A 21,877-nucleotide genomic window follows, 5' to 3' on the forward strand; every position below is an offset into this window, starting at 1 on the left:
ACTGCTGTACAAAAATATTTATATCTTTATAATGTGCTAATCCTGATAGGACATTAGCCATCAGTTAACTATGCTATTGATATCAACAATAGTATATTTGTTAAATATACAGTTAATATCAACATAGGCATGATTATTCACTAATCAGTATTAATGTTGTGATTTCTAGAGGCCTGAGAGTGTGCCAGAGTAAATTATGAAAACATCTGTCTCTGAAAATATAAAAACTATTTTTTCAGGAATCATTAACAAGGGCTAATAGCTACTGCCAATGAAAATAAATCCTCAGTGGCCTGTAGTAATGATTCTAATTATTTAATTTACACTTACTGTTTCTGTTCCCATTTCAGCCTTTCAACAAAATTGTGTTTTTCCCTCATTCATTGTCAGCATGCAAATGTTTCCCTCTCAATAAATAACACTTTAATTGTTAAAATGTAAGCCATTGTCTTATTAAACATCAGTGTCCCATCTAACGCAAAATAAAGTAGCCCAGCAATTAACCATTGTACCACACAGCAATGCCCTGATAAACACTGAAAAGAGTATTCCAGCATTCAAAAAGTATTTTTCTCTATAGAGAACATCGAGGGAATAATTTTGCCTGACTATACTATTGCATGTGCAACTGCAGAGATATAGTAAGAAGCTCATGATGAGAACAAATTGAGAAATATTTTACATACTATGAGTGTGCATTTAAAGTTACTTTGAGTATATTTATAACAAAAAATATATACATTAAAAAATACAGTCAAGTCAGTTGAAGTCAAGAGAAACTTTAATGATTATTTCCAATTGAAACTTTGAATGATTGAATTTACTCCAAATAATAATAGCAGTTGGTTTTCTAAATTCTACTTACATTTTCAGTGTTATTAAACAAATGGCCATCCAAAGTATTCTATTGCATTCTTAAATAGCTCTAATTGACAGATATTTCTTCTTTATTTGGTATTATCTGTGCCTCTGGCCTTTTAGCTCTGATGGTACTTATGGAATACTTCTAATATGTGAAGAGAGCTAAATGTACCCTCAAACAATGAAGTCTTATTTTTAATAAAATTTAATCATTTTAATCATATTGTGCATCAATAAAATTATTGCTACAACTGTGGAACTTTACATACATCTTTAATAAATTTTATTTGCATAGATTCAACTAACATTCTGATGTATCTAATTTATGTTTTGGTTCTATGAAATCAAGTTTACCCTAAAGCTGTGTCTTTACATATTTTAAGTTTACATATCAGACTGTAACTGCTCTTGTGCCAATCACCAAGATTTGGCCAATCTAATGTGGCCAACTGTTTAAACAGTGTTCAAATAAGACAAACAGGGCGCCATAACCACTTCAGCTGTTTGTGTACCTCACTTCCATTTTCTATATATCACTTTTTTTTTGTTCATAAATATTCTTCCACCACGTGGCTGCACTGAAGTCTCTGAGCCTCCTCTGGTTCAGGAGACTGCCTGATTCACGAATTGTTATTTGCCCAATTCAATTCTTTAAAATTTAATTTGGCTAAAGTTTTTCTTTTTTCTCTGTTTATTTTTTTTAAGCAGATAGTATCAGAATTGGGATCTGAAGTAGAGCTTCTAATGAACCCCAGGAGCGCAGAGTGACCAAGTGAGGTACTCACCTGGCCCATTGTGTCCATTGCTGTCTTGGAGCAGTTGTGGATCATGGTAAGTTCTCTCTGACTCTGAAACTACATGGATTTGTGTTTTAAGCTGAATTTCTTTGAGCAAATTTCTGATCCCAGTTGGGTTTGGAAGTCACAACAGAAACTAAACTGGATCCAGGACTGGATTGGATCCAGTAATTAATTGGCTTGGATCTAGTTAGAGGTCTCTTATGTTTGGGTCAAAAAGAATCTGGGTAGTAAATGGCAATATTGCAGGGGGTGTAAAATTTGGCTTTTGGAAATTTGCAGGGATTTTTATGTTCTACCCCTTTGTTTCATTTTTCCTGCATGCTTAGGGAGGGAAAAATATCATTGGCTAAGTTTATCAAGGGAACTTGAGAGCCAAAGCCAATATTTGAGATAAAAAAGAGGATCCTTAATTTCTGAAGAAATGAGTTCTTTCTGACTTATATATGCGTAACTATTAGGCCCCAGAAGCAGCAAAGTCTTAAAAAAAAGATGAAATCTCACTGAAGATAAGTTACGGTGGAATGTTCCAAATTAACAACGCTGCACTGAAGTGCATTTGAAAATGAGTGTTCCCAAATTAGTCTCATCGAGAAATGCCTATTGATATGGAGAAGCTTCTGAAAAGATTACAATATTTTTTATTTAAAGAAAGATGGTATAAAAGATAAATAAAAAGTTTAAGTGACTAGTTAATTTAAAACTTATATCTGTTAAGCTTTTGGCTTAGTTACTATTTCACATGAAAACTGGAAAGAAAGCTACTCTAGATAAGGTATTTATCAAAGGTAGACCCTCAGGTAAAATAGGCTTGCTTGTTTTTCAGATCAATTCACATGCTGAGTCCAGGCATACAATGCTTTGTTGGCTCTATTCTTTAATGAACTTCACCTATTACCCTAAACTCAGTTATTTTAGGTAAAAAAACAGTAACTAAGTTAAAAAAATAAAAATATTTTTAAAAATTTTAAAAAATCTATTTAACTAAAATATACTTTTCTGGAATTTAACTGCCTATCTTGAAACTCTTTTGTAAAAGTTTACATCTATAAAGGAAATTTCCATTCTTAAGGATGTCTGCCTACATATATTAGAAACTCTTACCATTCTTTTAAATCTATGTAAGTCATACATATGTTTAAGACACTTTTCTGGCCATCTTGTCTTAAGTGAACTTTTATTTGAGTAGTTTTTTTCCCTTGGTTTGAACAAATGATGATGCAATATTTAGGCTTAAAATCTTAGCTCTGTGCATATGAAATATATTACATTTTGGTGGTTCCACTTAAGAGTTATCCCTTTAGAAATGAAAATTTGTTGCTTTTTTAACTGCTTAGGGCAATTAAACTGATAATTGGATGACTCATAGAATGAATGGGGAGAAGAAAAATACATTTAAAAGCCAGCAAATGAAAATCCTTTATGAGCACTTTAAGATCTGCTTCTATGTGTTTGTATCTGTATATGTGTTACGTGTATGTAATTATTTGATAAATAAAGCTAGTTTTTTAAATTGTTGGTAGAATAGAAATGGTTGCAAAATCATCAGTTAAATACAACTAGATATTTGCTTGATTTGACTGTGAACTAATATCTTTGGTTTAGAGCCTCTGGATTCACTCACTGGTCTGGATAAGGAGCCATAATGAGGTTAAGAGACGCATGTTTACTGCCTAGCCCAGAAGTTACTGAAACTAGTAGGCCTCACAAAACCTAAAAAGTTAGCACCAGGTGGCCCTAGATAGGGTCCCACTCTGCCTAGATAGGGTCCCACCCTGCCTCGATAGTGTTCCACCCTGATAGGGTCCCACCCCTGCCAATTCCGGGAAACAACCTCATGAGGTCCCACCCTGCCAATTCCAGGGGTTTCACCCTGCCTCAAAGTTCCCGGAATTATCAACTCCAGGAAAGAACCTCATAAGGTCCTGCTCTAACCAATTAAACCAAGACCCCTTGCTCAGGCTATAGCTAGACCCAATCATTTTACGCCTTAAGCTTTGTTTGAATTTCGCGCCATAAGCTGTGTTTGAACTTGTGTTAGCATATATAAACAGCCTGTAACAAGCAGTCGGGGTCCCAGGACCAACTTAGAGCTTGGGACCCTAGCGCGCTAGTAATAAATAACTCTCTGCTGTGAACTTCGTGTCGGTGATCCTTCGCGACGACCCCTGCCCAGGAGGGAATCGAGAGTTTGGTTCCAACATTACAAGTCAGAATCAAGCCTAATATGGCTCCTTACTCCTCTGCTTTCTCTGTTTTGCCTACTATTTTGGGAGAGGTTGGATCCTCCAGGTATAGTCTTCTCAGCTCTTTCAACTGTCCTTATGGACTCAGACAGGCCTTGATCTTCATAGCCCTTCTGGGTGCCATGTGGCTACTTGAGACCTAGGATTACTGGAGGACGATATTAGGAAAGCCACCTGTGTCATAGTTTCAACATTCTTTTTCGTAGTTTAAACTCTTCGAGTCATGCTATGTTAAATTAAGTAATAGATAATTATAAAATATCTGAGGCATCTGTAAGTTAAGATACTAAAATATTACTTATTAAACATGAGTTTAAGTCTATATAACTTGACATGTTATTTTTACATGGTAGAGAAAAGCTAAGTATTTTTAGATCTGTTAATAAATAACAATTTGAAAAGCTTTTTGAAAAAATTATAAAATATTTTTTATCTACAAATACTGATATAAAAAATTTCAAAATAACTTCCTAGGGTTTTCACTAGAAATTCAGATTACTAAGAATTAAAACTGCTAGATATGAGAGAAACAATTTTGTATACAGACTCTACAAAGAAAATCAAAATACACATTTGATGAGGAAAGTTATAAAGGCAGAAACATGTGTATTAACATTTTTGTCTAGTTTAAAATTACTCAAATATTTCAAATTGAAGGAATAAAAAATAGATAAAATAATATATAAATATAGAAAGTTGTGGAAAATGTAAAATGAAAAGCTTATGAAAATCATCTGGTTAAAATATGACAGATTTTTTTATTTATAAGGCTTTATTAAAATTAGTTTTAGTATTAATAATATATTGATACAAAAGTAAAATTTGATTTTCTCCTTTGAAAAAAAAAACTGTGTAGTATTAATAAGACACAGTGAAACAATTTTGTTCACTTTTTGAGTAAATCACAAAAAACAGAAGAAAAAGATTCTATCTCATGCTGTCTTAGGTCTTTTAATTGTTTGGAAAACTGAGTCTCCTTTATCTAAGAGTACAGGTTTTTGTTTTTAAAAATCTTTTAATTATCACTTTGTTTAAATGAATGTCTATTGTTTTATGTTGACCTGTGATCTTATTTTGGTCAAGTGTTTTAAACGTTTGACATATTTGACAGTCTTCTCAAAACCAACTTTCAGCTTTAAAATTAAGTCTTTCTTGGCCTCTAACTTTGGGATGCTGCCCAAAGTCAGGGGCACCCTCTAACCCTAAGGCACCCAAAGAGAGGTAAATAGGATTATTTGACATGTTAAGTTACATGGGAAATATTGTCATACAAGAAATAATATTTAACTTTATTCAGGTTATATTTTAATCAATATTATTCATATATGTTACAAAACTATATGGGATTAAAAAATTCTAATGTCTGTGTATATGCTATGAATCAAGATTATGGTTATTGTTAAGTTATTGTAGACCACAGAAATAACCAAATTTCCTTGTCAATTATGTCTTTATGACTCAAGTTATTTCCACAATTAATTATTATGCAGTTTCTGAAAATTTCACAAGCACACAAAGTTCCAGAATATGGTGTCTTTAAGGTGGTTCACGAAAAGAAGGAAAGTACCATGAAAAGAACCCTTTAATACAGATTTCTAATAACTTTGGAATCATATATTTTGGACTGGGTAAGAATTCAAAGAACTTTAATGAAAAGAATGGTTTATAAAACTGTTAACTCAAGAAGAATAAAAATTACTTGAATACCAATAAATACTTTGCCAGATTTTCATGCTATATCAGTCAAAACTGGAAATTTTGTAGATATGAAATTTGAATGAACTCCATGGTCTAATTCAAATTACCTGTGACAATTCATCAGTTATCAGTGCTAGGCACCTAAATTGGAGAAACAACTAGTATTCAAGAGGATCTAAGTTTGTTCAATGTTTAAGCATGGACTCATGGAGAACTAGGACAGTTGCTTTGTCCCTCATGAGTCCTTAAAGTTTTGTTATTAAAACTTCTCCATTCTATGACTCATCATGGAAAAAATAAAATGATCTAAATTAAATATATTATATATTGATGTGGTGACTTATAAATTGCCAAAATAGTTTATAAACAATGTCTTGTTTGTCAAACCTATATTCCTGGGAAGATAATTAAAATCTCAGGTACATTATACTTTCTGATGAGCCATTTAAATATTTATAGAGGGATTTCATTTGATTGTCATTTTCAGTGAATGTTTTCTGGTTGTATAAATGTTTTCCCATGCAAGAGCGCTGATGTTATAACAGTAGCTCATTATGCCACAGTTTATTTTTACCAGGTAAAAAAAGCTTTTCATGGTTCACTGATTAAGGACAATCAACCCCTCCACAATATAAAACCCCAAAACTGGATCTTCTGAGAATGTCAGAGAAAGGCTGCGCTTGACATCCACACCGCAACAAAACTTCAGGACCTTGAACTTTGGGTTTATAATCTCAGAACTCAGAAGCATCCCTACACTCTTGGAACTGTATACCCATTGGCAGCTTTAAGATAAAGCTAATTAGGAAAGTTTCTCCCAAGAAGAAGATGGCATCCTTGATGTGAACAGCTTTTTGCTAAGATCACGAATGAAGACTTCTCTACTATCATGATGCTCTTATTTTTGAATTTGTCCCCTTGCTTATGCAATTATGAACAACAGAAGTGAAAAGGGGTCTGTTGTATACATTCATAGGGTATACTTTTATTTGTGAAGATTTTCACAGCCTGCCTTATACACAGATAACTTTATGCCCTGATATATGGAAAATGAAGGCCCAGTGTATATGAGAAATTTTAATGGTACGTTTGTTGCCTCATAATCAGTCAGAAACAGAACATTGGTCCACTCCTCTTAACCAGTTATCATGGGTTAAGCAGAACATTGCCATGAGATCTAAATTCTTCTGAAGGGCACCGTTTGTTAGGTCCTTTTTTCATGGTTTAGAGTAAAATGAGGCAATATTTAGAAATTCATCCTTCATGATAGGTTCTATAGCAATTTCTACTGTAAGGGCTATGGTTACATAACAGACTTTAAATTATCTTGTTAAAGTTAAGCTCCATAATGGAATTGCTTTAGGTTACTTACTGGCTAAACAGAGTAGTTTTGTAGTTGTTGGCACTTGTTGGCCATGGAGAAATACATCATATCAGGTATTACATAGATTGAGGTGTAGAGAACTAAAGAAGAGACTGCTTATTTAAAAGAAACAAACTCTTTAGCTCATTCTTTGATCTATTTGATTTTAGTTGGTTTGGTTTATGGAAACACTGGCTAATGAGCATATTCCAAACTCTTTGTATTATCCTCATGATGTTCCTAATAGTATTCTCCCTGGTGCACTGTATTCTCTCAAAAATTTTAAATGCGTGCATGCAGCCATATTTAGAATGTCAAATGGTCTCTCTTCAACTAGAATGACAAGAACTGAAATAAATGTGTGACCATGAGGGCACCATAACCTCTGAATGATGTGCTGAGACTGGAAACCCAAAGTGATGGTAACTGAAAGCGGCACTAAGGCCCTAAATTTTGGTCACAGTGTCACTTAAATGAGAACCTGACCAAAAGGGTGGAATTTTTAAACAAATTATGAAAGGCCATTGTTTTGGACTGAGCTTATGCACCAGGCCCCAACAGACCAGACCAAACCAACATGAAGTCACTCATAATAAATGTGGCATAATCAAACTAAGACTTTAAGGAAACACATAGATCCTAGGAGAGACCAGGTTTTGTTTTTCCTCCTGTAAACAGGACGTTCCAACATAAGGAGGTATCTTCTACTCTAACTCTTTCAAAAAGAAATTAACCTGAAGTTCTTGTTTCTACCTTACAAAACCAACTCTCCTGCTCTTTCCCAGTGGGTTTAAAGGCCAAATAAGTACATTTACAATGCTGATATTAACATCAATCGTTAAAGTTTTGATCAATCTCAGAATTGAGAGGATGACCAAAAAGGGGGAATTGCTAAATCAAGTTTAGCCTAAAGTCGTCTCCTTACATATTTGAAGTTCAGCCCAAAGGTTTCTATGTTCATCATGAACTATAACCTAAAAGGGATTGTGTAAACATACGTTAGCCTACTCTTGTGCCAATCACTGAGCTTTAGACAATCATATGTGGCCAAATGTTCAAACCATGTTCATATAAGGCACACACAGAACTATAACAAATCTGAAAGTTTCCATACCCCACTTCCATGTTACGTACATTGCTTTCCTTTTTCTGTCTATAAATCTTCCACCAAGTGGCTGTGCTGGAGTTGCTGAGCCTACTCTGGCTTAAAAGATGGCCCGATTTGTGCATCATTCTTTGCTCAATTAAACTCTTTTAAATTTAATTTGGCTACTTTCCTTTTTGAACAGTTTTAACATTCTAATTTGTCTTCCTATTCTAATATCATACACAAATTATAGAATTCCATTGTAAGTCTAGAAGCCCAGTCAGAAAATAAAGTTATTGACTAGTGTTACAAAATTAGTAGATTGTTACTGTTACGAACTGTAACAGAGTCAACAATTAAATGATTCATCTCGTAATTGTACTAAAATCAGGAAACATGTCGCCAAAACTCCCTTCCCTTTTCATGACAATTAGAGAAATGGTTTTCCACATTCAGCATTGACTCACATGATCGCAAGGTCAAGTCCCACTGTAGTCCATCTGCAAGCTGAGGAGCAAAGAAGCCAGTTAGAGTCTCAAAACCTCAAAAGTAGGGAAGCCGACAGTGAAGACTTCAGTGTGTGTCTGAAAGCCCAAGAGCCATTGGCAAACCACTTGTGTAGGCCCAAGATCCCCTGGCAAACCACTGGTGTATGTCTAAGAGTCCAAAAACCAAAGAACATGGAGTCTGATGTTCAAGAGCTGGAAGCATCCAGCACAGGAGAAAGATAGAGATCAGAAGTCTTACCCAGTCTTCTCTTTTCATGCCTGCTTTTATACTGACAGCTGATTAGACGGTGCCCACCCAGATTGAGGGTGGGTCTGCCTTTTCCAGTCCACTGACTCAAATGTGAACCTCCTTTGGCAACACACTCACAGACACACCCAGGAACAATACCTTGCATCCATCAGTCCAATGAAGATGAAACTCAATATTAACCATCACATGCTTTACGTCATTTTTTTCTCTGATTGCTTCAGCCAGGGCCTCTAATACTATGTTGAATAATAGTAGGTGACATTGGATATCCTGGTTTTGTTCTAGATCTTTGGGAAAGTGCTTTCTGCTTTTCCCCATTCATTATGAGACTAGCTGTGTGTCTGTCCTATATGACTTTTGTTATGTTATGTTTCCTCTATACCCTATTTTTCAGGTTTTTATCATGAAGTAATGTTTAACTTTATTGAATGCTTTTCCAGCATCAATTGAAATAATACTGATTTTAATCCTTCAATCTGTTGATACGATGTATCACATTGATTAATTTGCATATGTTTAACCATCCTTGCATCCCAGGGATAAATCCTACTTGGTAATGGTGAATAAGCTTTCTAATATATTGTTGAATTCAGTTAGCTAGTATTTTGTGCAATATTTTTGCATCAATATTTATCAGAGAAATTGGCCTGCAGTTTTTTGTTTTTTCTTCTATCTGTCTGATTTTGCTATCAGGGTAATACTGGCCTCATAGTATGTTTAAAAAACTTCCTCATCCTCTATTTTTTGAATAGTTTGAGTTGGGTTGTTATTAGTTATTCTTTAAAAGTTTGGTAGAATTCAGCAGTGAAGCCATCAGGTCCATAGGGTTTCACCATGTTGCCCAAGCTGGTCTGGCACTCCTGGATTTAAGCAATCCACTCACTTCAGCCTCACAAAGTGCTAGGATTACAGGCGTGAGCCACCAAAATGCTAGGATTACAGGCATGAGCCACTGCACCCAGCCTGAAGTTTTTTATCAAGCAAAACTGCTTCCATGAAGACTGTTCTGAGAAATACTTGACCCTTAGCCATTTTCCTGTATTGGGGAAGCACTGCACTTTTTAAACTATTTTTGAGTAACAAACATCACTTTGCAGGACCAAAACAAAGATCATAGATAGAAAAAGAAAGCTTTTCCGATTTAGCTTTTAAGAGACATTTTGGTGAAAGAGTATTCAAAACAACATATTTCTATTCATTCTGGACAAATTTAAAGCATAAATTTAAAAAGCATATTTTTGTTGTTTACTTATTAGAATGAAAGAATGAGCGATTGGAACAAAGTTTGGTCATGTGATATTGGAAAAGCTGACATACTAGAAAATAAAAAGTAGGAAATGCCTCAAACATAATTAGCCAGATAAGTTCGACAGAGACCTGTGCAGTTACAAAGAGGTGGACTGAATTCAATAAGAAAGTTGTAAAGGGATACACAAGTCATTGTTGCTTTAAGTAACACATTTCCCTTTTAAGTGTTTTATTCTGGCATCTCTCCTGTGGTCTCAGGGTTCTTTGGAATGGCTTGGATATGGGTAGAGGTGCAGAATAAAAAGGGAGAATGAAGGAGAATCACTGCATGTAGGATTTATTATAATTTAAAACTGTACGATGCTTTAGAACAATTGAACTATAAATGAACACAGTTCTTTCAGTGCATTTCAGCAGGAAGAAAACCCAATTTCCCTGAGGTGTATTTTATATATATTTGTTTCACCATAATACGCATGGCAAGTATGCTGAATGGGTGAGGATTAGTTAACATCAGAATGAAACTTCAAAGGAAGCTTTGTATCTTCCATATTTGTTCATGAACTAATTTTCCACACTCCTCCCCACTTACTCTTAATGGTGACTTCTGTGTGCTTTATCTATTCTTACAAATTGTCAACTAGGGAACTGCTGATTGAATCACTTGCTTTTCAATTAGTCACTCTCTGAGATTTACTACATGTAATTAATTACAAAGTATCCTTCAGAAAGTCCCCTAAGAAAGAAATTGGGTATTATTTCCTTTCTAAATAGAGAATGGTCTTTGGTATACTTAACCTCAAAGTAAATTTTAGAAAGAAAATTACAGATATTTGTAGTTATCCGAATGCGGTTTTTAATATCAGAGGACTAATAAAGTTTTGGAGTTTTGAATGACACAAACAAATAAGAAAGGCTTTGAATATACACTTATAAGGTGACCAGGTGTCTTGGTTTTCTCAGGGCTGTCCCAGTTTTAGAACTGGAAGTGCTTCATTATAGGAAACTCCTGAGTCTGGGGAAAACCTGGATAGTTGGTTATCTTATTGTATGGCTAAAATGGAGAGATGTGGACTGAATGGCAGTGCAGACACATAGATTCAGAATTCACAGAACAACATATTCAGTGATTGTCATGATGCAGCATTCTACCTTTTTATCAATTTCTTGGATGTATATACTGTGTACATACTCATCAAAGATACATGTAGTTGACTGGTATTGGTGGCTCATGTCTGTAATCCCAGCACTTTGGGAGGCCAAGGAAAGAAAATTACATGAGCTCAGGTCTTTGAGACCAGCCTGGGCAAAATAGCAAGACCCCCCTCCGTCCCCGGCCAAAGCCTCTACAAAAATCTTAACAAAAAAAAAAGGCCAGGCATGGTGGTGCATGCCTGTGATCCCAGCTACTCAGGAGGCTGAGGCAGGAGAATCACTTGAGCCTGGGAGACTGGGGCTGCATTGAGCTGAGATCCTGCCACTGAACTCCACCCTGAGCAACACAGCAAGACCTTGTCTCAAAAAAAAAAAAAAAAAAAAAAAAGGTACATGCAGTATACATATTGAAGGGATACAGAAACAAAGCTAAAAGTAACAGGTAAAATGTTAGTTCAAGATCCCAAAATATTTACCTTTGCTCCCACTGTTAGTACTTTGTAATAAAACTTCTAGATAAAATTTAAACATTAAAAAAAAAGTTACACAATTGGATTTGTGATAAATGTGTCATGGGTTAAGAATAAACTGATCACTCACATTCAGAAATGTTCTCAATTGTCTAGTGAAATAGTGGAGTGGCCTTTAGTTCCATTTGCGTGAGGCATTGGCACATCTAGAAGGCATCGTAAAGGAAGAGTTAGGGCACCAGGCTTAAATCAGTTACAAAACCTTAGTTTTCAGAAATAGTGTGTGTTTCTGAGAATAGAACAGTGTTTGTTAATTGTATTTATTTTTCACTAAGTGTTGTATTTGCCTGAATCCTATGAAGAGCTGGTAGTTTGGGAGGAGGGACTGTTAAGTAAAATTTGAAAACAATATTTCACTAAAGCACATTATAAAAGAAAGACTGCAAACTGGTAGCTGTCAGTGCAAATACCGCCCACAGATACATTTTGTTTGGCTCACATGTTTTTACAAATTGATTAAATAAATCACGAGAAGCCTTATGGTTGATGATGGGACAGTTCTGAATCTTGATCATGTGGTAGTTACAGAAATCTACACACGTGAAAAAATTACATTGAATCACACACAGGCAAAGAAGTGCATGTAAAGCTAACGAAATATAAATAAGCTTTACAGATTTTCCTGGTTGTGCCCATTTCCTAGTTTTGGTATTGTATTCTGGTCATGCAAAATGGTACCATTGAAGGAAACATGTCCTATATACCATAAGACCTCCCTGCACATATTTTGTAACTTCCTATCAATGTATAATTATTTCAAATTTTTTAAAAAGTTAAATGTCATGTTTCAGAAAAAATAATTAACATAGTAATTGCTGTACAACTTTCACACCTCATTATTAGGTTTTATATTCTATAAGCCTCTCAGCCCCCAACAAAGTTCTACAATGAGAATTGAACAAGCCACTACATAAGCCAAAAACAAAATACACAAAATCTTAACTATTAATTTCAAAATCCACTGGTCTAAGTGAGAGGAAAAGAACAATATGCATATTTACAGAATATATTCTACTCCCTGAAGATTAGATAATAAACACCAAAAACTTGAAAAGCAGTGGGAGGATCACATGGATAAAAATAATCTGAGACCAAGAAAGAATAAGCTTCAACTAACCAACTGATTTTAATGGCCCTCCTCAGGATGCCACATAGAAAAGGAGTCAGCACCCTGTTATCTTTTTTTGTTACTATCTGTTAAAAGCCCATAACAATGTGATCTAACTAGGAGTTATGTTCCTTTTTTTCTTCAAAACTCTGCTTAATCCCCTGCCTTTCAAATAAACTATACTGTGTTGATAACAGCTGTTTCCACTGCCTGGGGCACTATAACCCCTGTAGAATGGAGATATCCTTAACTCCTCAAAAGATGTTGGTGATATAAACAGAAAGGAAAACATTCAGATCCCTCAAGCCAGCCCTTGTCAAGTATATCTGGAATAAAACCCAAGAGGGATTCTCTGAAGTCCCATTACAATGCTGCAACATATCAAACCTATTACAGCTAAGATTGAAAAATGTATTCATGTATTCGACAAATATTTTTGATGAATTACTGTCTGCCAGGCACTATTCTAAGCACTGGCAATAAACCAATAAACAAAAGAGACACTACTCCCTGCTCATATGGAGCTTACATTCTAATGCATCTGTTTCCAGAGGGAGAGTTGTTAGCTCAAAAACAAATCACTAAAATACATAGGCATATTAGATCATGATAAATATTGTTAAGAAAAAGACAGAAAGTATTTTTTCTTTCTTTTTTTAGATTCTCGTTCTGTTGTCCAGGCTGGAGTGCAGTGATCTTGGCTCACTACATCCTCTGCCTCCCAGGTTCAAGTAATTGTCCTGTCTCAAACTCGTGAGTAGCTGGGATTACAGACACGCTCCAGCACATCTGTCTAATTTTTGTATGACAAGAAGTATTTTCAGCATGGTAAAGAGGAAGGCAAGCTTAATTTTATGTAGGCTTTTAAAAAGTATCAGGACAGGTCCTATGTATATAGAAGGAAAATATTTATGTAAAAAACAAAGATTGAGAGAGTGAGACATGATAATATGTAGGAGAAGCACGTTCCTTATACAGCAAGTGCAAAGGCCCTGAAGTGTGATTTGTCTGTTGTGTGTTTCAGTTACAGTAAGAAAGTTACTGTGTCTCTATCAAAGTGATGGAGACAGTAGTCAAAGATGAAAGTCAGAGTTAATGGAGGGTTTGTGAAGTTAATTGTATCTATTCAAGTCCAACTTCCAGAGAAGACAGAACATAACCACAACCCTATATCATTTTGATAATTTAGATGCCAACTCCCAGCAGAACCAGAGAGATAGTCCCAACTTCTCATCTCATGTTATCCAGTGTTGCAGTGGGTCAAATGCCCAGGATGAAATAATTTTCTTCAGCCATATTTATTTTCGTTCCTTTCAGATCTAGCATTTTTATTTTTTCCTATATGTAGCCAGGAACCAGTCTCTTCACCTAATCCTATGTTGAGTCAACCAGTCAGAACTAAGATGCTTTCCCTGAAAATATTTTACTACATGTTTATTTGCAGATTGTAGAAATACAATGAATTAGGTAACACTTAAAGACAAAGATTTTGTGCTTATTATTCAGATTAGAAAGAAGTAAAACTATCTCTATTTACAAATAACTATATCTTATGAAAAATCCTAATAAAATTATCATAATAAATAAGTTGAGCAAAGTTGCAGGACACCAGATCAATTTACAAAAGTCAACTGTATTTCTATGTAGTTGCAAAGAACAATTCAGAAATAAAATAAATAAAAACAATTCCATTTGAAACAGAATCAAAGCAATGAAATACTTAGAAATACTTGACTTAGCCAAGAAACACAAAACCTGTACTATGAAAACAACAAAATAGTGTTTAAAGAAATTCACAAAAAATGAATAAAAGGAGCGACATCTTAATGCTGATGGATTAAAAAACTCAACGTTAAGATGTCAATACTCTCTCAAATTGACACACAGAAGCAACACAGTCCTTATTATCACACAAAATAAATAATACCAAATGGACCACAGGGCAAAATGTAAAAGCTAAACACAGAAACTCAGAAGAAAATCCATGTTCATGAATATTTTGTTAGAAGTGAAAGAGATCCGAGTTACCCGGAGTTACCTGTGGCAAATCCGTGTGCATCCACAGCAGCTTCAGTTCTTGCCTCCTCAGAGGAAAGAATGTGAGAGGCATAAGGAGAAAAAAAAAAAGGCGGGTTGGGGGGGAGGGGGAGACTCAGGCAAGTTACAGAGCAGGAGTTTGGAAGTTTATTTAAAAAACCCTTGGCCAGGCCGGGCGCGGTGGCTCAAGCCTGTAATCCCAGCACTTTGGGAGGCCGAGATGGGCGGATCACAAGGTCAGGAGATCGAGACCATCCTGGCTAACCCGGTGAAACCCTGTCTCTACTAAAAAATACAAAAAACTAGCCGGGCGAGGTGGCGGGCGCCTGTAGTTCCAGCTACTCAGGAGGCTGAGGCAGGAGAATGGCGTGAACCCGGGAGGCGGAGCTTGCAGTGAGCTGAGATCCGGCCACTGCACTCCAGCCTGGGCGACAGAGCGAGACTCCGTCTCAAAAAAAAACACAAAAACAAAAACAAAAAACCCTTGGCCGGGCGCGGTGGCTCACGCTTGTAATCCCGGCACTTTGGGAGGCCCAGGTGGGCGGATCACGAGGTCAGGAGATCGAGACCATCCTGGCTAACACGGTGAAATCCCATCTCTACTAAAAATACAAAAAATTAGCCAGTCGTGGTGGCAGGGGCCTGTAGTCCCAGCTATACTCGGGAGGCTGAGGCAGGAGAATGGCGTGAACCCGGGAGGCGGAGCTTGCAGTGAGCCGAGATCGCGCCACAGCACTCCAGCCTGGGCGACAGAGCGAGACTCCGCCTCCAAAAAAAAAAAAAAAAAAAAACCCTTAAGAAAAAGGAAAGAAGGTGTACTTGGAAGAGTCAAACAAGCACATGAGGTTTAGAAAGAGGTCCAGTGCCGTGTTTAACCGTGATCCTAGGACTTTTATAAGCTCATCTCTTTGCCATGATTATTCCCTTAGGGTGAGCTGCCTGCATGCGCAGAGCACTCCTTACCCTTGGGAAGTGAGCACACACAGTTTGTTTATGGAGTTATATGTACGACCATCAGAGGCTTTCTTCGTTTATCCAGTGTCATGAACCCGGAAGAGCATTCTTTGCCATTTTGTCTCTTAATATGCATGCCTAGGAATTTGCTTCTCCCTGGGGCCTGCATTCAGTTAGCATTTTGGTGTTAACAGGTGTGGACCATCAGGAAATGGCCTCTCCCTGGCTTGCTAAAATTTCATGTTTAGAGAGGCAATGTGATAATTGCTGAAACATCACCCCACATTCTAGTGGGCTGGGGGAGAGCCCTCTCCTGCCCCCGCTCAAGCCTAACTACCTAATTTGATCTTAAATTTTCTTCTATGAGTTTTATACTTTTATACTTTCGTCCTTAAATTTGGATCCAAGATCCATTTGGAGTTAATAAAACTATCCTTACAAGGTTAACAAGAACTACATGCCAGCTTCTGGGCAGAAATATAGTTATAATTAAGCATTAATTAGGTGTGGATGAAAAGAGTCAAAATCTGTAAAATATTTGAAGAGATTTATTCTGAGTCAAATATGAGTGACCAATGGCCTCAGGCACAGTTTCAAGAGTTTCCCAGAAGGTCATACTTCACCATTTTGTTTCTTAATGTGCACGCCCAGGTTGCTCCCCTCTGGCGTCTATTCAATTAACACTTTGATGTTAACAGCTGTGGATCATCAGGAGATTGGCTCTTCCTGGAGCCCTGGCTCTGGCTGTGTGATAATTGTTGAACCATCACCTGACATTCCTAGTGGGTGAGGGAGAAGAGCCTTCTCCTGCTCAGCTTCATGCCCATCTAACTACCTGTAACATACTGAATTTCTCTTTTAATCAGTATACATTCACTTTCTTTGCCTTTATTGTTTTTAATCTAAGTTTGTTTTGTCTAAGTCTTGCTACTCCTCCTCATTTTTGGTTTTCATTTGTGTGGAATACCTTTTTCCATGCCTTTACTGTGATTCTCTACGTAGCTTGGTTGCTGATATTGGCAAGTGCATCAAGCATGTGAGTATGTGGGTTTTCTGGCTCCTGGGAGTGGGTGTGATGTGGGCAATGGCTGTAGCAGTGGTGAGGCAACCCACTGGACCCAAAGCAATTCATGCTGGTGTTGGCAGTGGCTGTGAAAGGCTGGGTAAGCTTTTCCTCTGGCTCACAGGTGACTTATGTGGGTGGGCACCAGCTGTTGTGGTATTGGCAGTTTTGGTAGGCCTGACCTCAGACCTTTGAAGGAATGTGCAGATGTCAGTGGTGGTGGGCTGGGCTGTGTGATCCCCAGGCTCCCGCCCGGAGTCCACAAATACTGAGGGAATAAGATTGGGCTGGTAGACGTATGCTCAGCTCATCTGGTAGTGTGTTCATGTGCTGGCTATGATAGGCAGCGGTGAAGATGTCCCCAGGTTACTGGCAGAATGCTCAGGTGGGGCCAGTGGTGACTACACTGTGAGCCTGCTTCCAGGGAGTATGAGGTCACTATCAGTGGGAGCAGCACAGGCAGGCAGCTGTGGAGCTCTCCGTTTGCCCATGCCTTGTTTCTGCAGCTGCTTGAAGCCGCTGGCAACAGCAGAAGCAGTGGGCATATTTGTCTTCAAGGCATGTGAAAGTGCTCAGCCTCCCCTTTTCCTCCTTGGCCTAGTGGCATTTGTGGCATTGGTCCCAGGTCAGGACATAGTCCTTTGGGGCTATGCTTTCAGACTAGCACTGGCTGCAGGCCACTCAACAGGGAGGGTGGGACCATTCCCAGTGCAAGCTTCATAGACAGGCACTTGTGAGATATGCGGGTTTCTCACATCTGAGTCCCACAACAGCCTGCCTATCATCTTTCTCCTTTTTCATTTTTGGTGCCTTCTATCACTTCTCTTATTGAATTTCAGAGTTCTCTCTTACATGACCTATTAGAAGTGTGAATATTTGCTTGCTGTGTTGGTTCCTCTCTACCGAAGGGTCACATACTAGGTGCATTTAATTAACTATCTTGTCTCTTCCTCAAAATAAAGCACATGCTAATCTTATTAAGTATCCCTTTTATGTCATAGTTTTTCTATTTCTCCTTTCAAGATTTTATCTATTACTTACACTAATTTGGCTATGGTATGTCCAGATGGGGAAGCCTTTGAGTTTCTTCTACCTGGAGATCTTTAAGCTTCTTGCATGTGTAATAAAATGTCTCATAAAATTTAGGGAGTTTTTATACAATATTTAACTATTCTTTTCTTCACTTTTCATCTTTCTCTTCTGGGATTCCTCTCAAACATTTGTATGCTTTATGATTTCACACAGATCTCTCAGGGTCTGCCTATTTCTCTTCATTTTTTCACTTTGCTTTTCAGACTACATAACCTTAATTTCCATTTTTTTGTTCTTTATTTGGTAGCTAATACTTGTTTCTGAGCCCTTCTAGTGAGTTTCTTATTTCAACCCCTTTCAAAGAATTTCTATTTGATTATTTCATCTATAGTCACCACCTGTTTATTGACAGTCTCTGTTTGCTAACACTTTGGTCTCATACTTTTTAGGCACAATTTTCTTTTCTCTTTTGTTGGGAAAAAGCTGAGTGTTGGGAGAGAAACTGAGACAGGGCTTGCATAATGTCCTCTGGAATGTGTCTAGACTTGCTGGCTCCTTGCTTCTAGCCCTCCTAAAGCTCCTAGATCGATTGCATTCCCGTTATCTCAAGTAGCAGAACGTGTTCCTCATAAATGCTAAACCGTCACAGCTGTAGATCATGCACCTGCCCTTTTGACCTCCACATTCTCACCACCTGTTTCTTCGTTGGATTACCAATAAATAGCCCGGGATCCCAGAACTCGGGCCCTTCGCAGCCTCCATGATTGTGATGGCTCCCTGGTCCCAATTATTTCTCAAACTATCTTTTTCTCAGTCCTTTGACTCTGCCGGGATTCGTCACCCCCATGACCTGGTGTTGAGTCTGATCACCCCAACACTCTTTTAAAAATATTTTTAATAGCCTATATAGTCTTTTGTCTACTCATTCCACAATCTGGACCCCTAAGGGACTTTTGCTTTTACTTATCTTTTCTTCTTTATATGTAGCATACTATCCTGGTTTTTTTCCCCATCTTTCTTAATGTTTGGCTGAAAACTTGACATTATAGTAATTAGATGAAATATTGTTGTAAGTCCACTATCAGCTTCTTTCACACCCACATGATTTGTGGTTGTTGCTGATTTGTTCTCATTATTGTCATCTTATTAGCATTTATCTTATTAGCAGCCTTAGTGAACTAAGTAGTTTCTGTATCCCTGTGAGTGTGGAGGCACTGAGTACTCTGCCAGCTGTTTTCTTCTTGTTTCATTTTTAAGCTTGTCTTTCTTGGTATCACGCCTGAGTCAATATAGTTTATTGCTCAGCCATGAATTTGTCAGATTTCCTTAAATACCTTGCTTTTATATCCTCCACTTTTTTTTTCCCTAAAGGGATATATGTGAGAAAGAACACTTTAAAACTTCAAGCAGGCCAGGTGCGGTGGCTCAAGCCTGTAATCCCAGCACTTTGGGAGGCCGAGATGGGCGGATCACAAGGTCAGGAGATCGAGACCATCCTGGCTAACATGGTGAAACCCCGTCTCTACAAAAAAAAAAAAAAAAACAAACGAAAAACTGGCCGGGTGAGGTGGTGGCGGGCGTCTGTAGTCCCAGCTACTCCGGCGGCTGAGGTAGGAGAATGGTGTAAACCCGGGAGGCAGAGCTTGCAGTGAGCTGAGATCCGGCCACTGCACTCCAGGGTGTAGACACCCCACTGTAATATCAAACACTAGAATTTACTCTTTCTGTTTAACTGTATGTTTGTGCCCATTAGCCAACCCCTTTTTATCCCCCCAACCTTCCCAGATTTTTGAATAAATATTTAATTGACAAAAAATAATTGTGTATACATCTAGAGGACAAGGTGATGTTCTGATACACATATATTATAAAAGGATTTAATCAAGCTAATTGACATATTTGTCACTTCTCAAATTTCATTTTTGTGTGTGTGGTAAGAACATCAAAAATCTGTTTTGCAATTTTGAATTAAACAATACCTTATTATTAACTATGGTCATCACACTCCTTGGTATTTACCCATATGGTCTGTAAGCTTACGTCGAAACGAAAACCTGCACATGGATGTTTACAGCACTTGTAATTGTCAAAACTTGGAAGCAACCAAGATGCTATTCAATGGGTAAATAAACATACAGAGGTAAAACCAGACAATGGAATATTATTCAGAAATGAAATGAGCCACAAAAACACATGAAAGAAGCTTAAATAACTATTACTAAGTAAAAGAAGCAAATCTGGAAAGGGTGCATACTCTTGTGATTTCAACTATATGACACTCTGGAAAAGGCAAAATTGTGGAGACAGTAAAATTCAGTGGTTTCCAGGAGTTCTAGTGGGGAAATGAATTTAAGTACAGTATAGGTAATCTTTAAGGCAGTAAAACTATTCTGTATGATACTATAATTATGGAAATGTATCATTTACATTTGTCAAAACCCATACAATGTGCAGCACCAAGAGTGAAACCTAATGTAAGTATGAGAGGGTGTACACTATTCTTGTTCCTGATCATGGTGGAAAAAATTCTATTTCTTCACTGCTGAGTATGACATTAGGTGTATGGCTTTTGTAGTTGCTCTTCTTCAAAGTGAGGAAGTTCCTCTCTATTTGTAGTTTGCTGAAGGTTGATGATGAATGGGTGTTGGATTTTGACAAATCCTTTTTTTGACTCTATGTGATCATGCCATTTTTCTTTTTTAGACTTCTGATGTGAAGAATTAAATTACTTGATTTTTTTAATGTTGAACCAGCCTTTCAACCTGGAATAAATCCCATTTGGTTATGGTGGATAGTTCTTTTATATATTGTTAGATTTTATTTGCTAGTGTTTTGTTGAGGATTTTGGCATCTGTGTTAAAGAAAGTTATTACAGTATAGTTTTCCTATCATGTCTTTTTGCCTGGTTTGGTATCAGGATAATACTAACCTTATACAATAAGTTAGGAGGTACTCTTGTTTCTATTTTTATGGAAGAGATTGTATAGAAAATTGGTATACTTTGTTCCTTAAATATTTGGTAAAATGCATCAGTGAACCTGCCTGGGCTTGGTGATTTCTGTTGTGGAAAGTTATTATTAATTCAATATGTTTAATAGATACAGACCTATTCATATTATCTATTTCTCTTTGTATGAGTTTTGACATATTGCATCTTTCAAGTAAACCATTTCATTTCTTCTAGATTATTAAATTGGTAGACATACAGCTATTCATAATATTCCTTTATAATACTTTGAATGTCAATAGAATTTGTAGTGATGGTCCCTCTTTTATTTCTGATACTAATTTTTGTCTTTTTTTCTTATTTAACATGGGTGGAGGCAAATCACTTTCATTAATCTGTAAAAGCAACGAGCTTTTGGTTTTATTGATTTTCTTTATTGAATACCTGTTTCGTTTTATTAATCTGTGCTCTAATTTCTATTATTTCAATTCTTCCGCTTACTGAGGTTTTAACTTCCTCTTCTTTTTATAACTTCCTAAAGTGGAAACTGAGATTATTGATTTTAAATCTTTCCTCTTTTCTAATATATGGACTCAATGCTGTAATTTTCCTTGAAGAAATACTTTCATTTTTTTGTCTCACATTTTAATAAGTTGTCTTATTTTCATTTAGTTCAGTATTAAAATGTTTTTGTGAGACTTTTTTGACCCATGTGTTATTTACAAATGTGTTGTTTAATCTTCAAGTACTTTAAGATACTCCATCTTTCTTGTATGTATTTCTTATTTAATTTCATTGTGTTCTGAGAGCATACACTAATTTTTTATTTTTAACAATTTGTTAAAGTGTGTTTTATGACACAATGTGATGTAATGTGTTTTTTTTTTTTTATTATACTTTAAGTTCCAGGGTACATGTGCATAACGTGCAGGTTTGCTACATATGTATACTTGTGCCATGTTGGTGTGCTGCACCCATCAACTCGTCAGCAC

This window comes from Colobus angolensis, unplaced genomic scaffold (assembly GCF_000951035.1).
Source record: "Colobus angolensis palliatus isolate OR3802 unplaced genomic scaffold, Cang.pa_1.0 Scaffold159, whole genome shotgun sequence".
NCBI lineage: Eukaryota > Metazoa > Chordata > Mammalia > Primates > Cercopithecidae > Colobus > Colobus angolensis.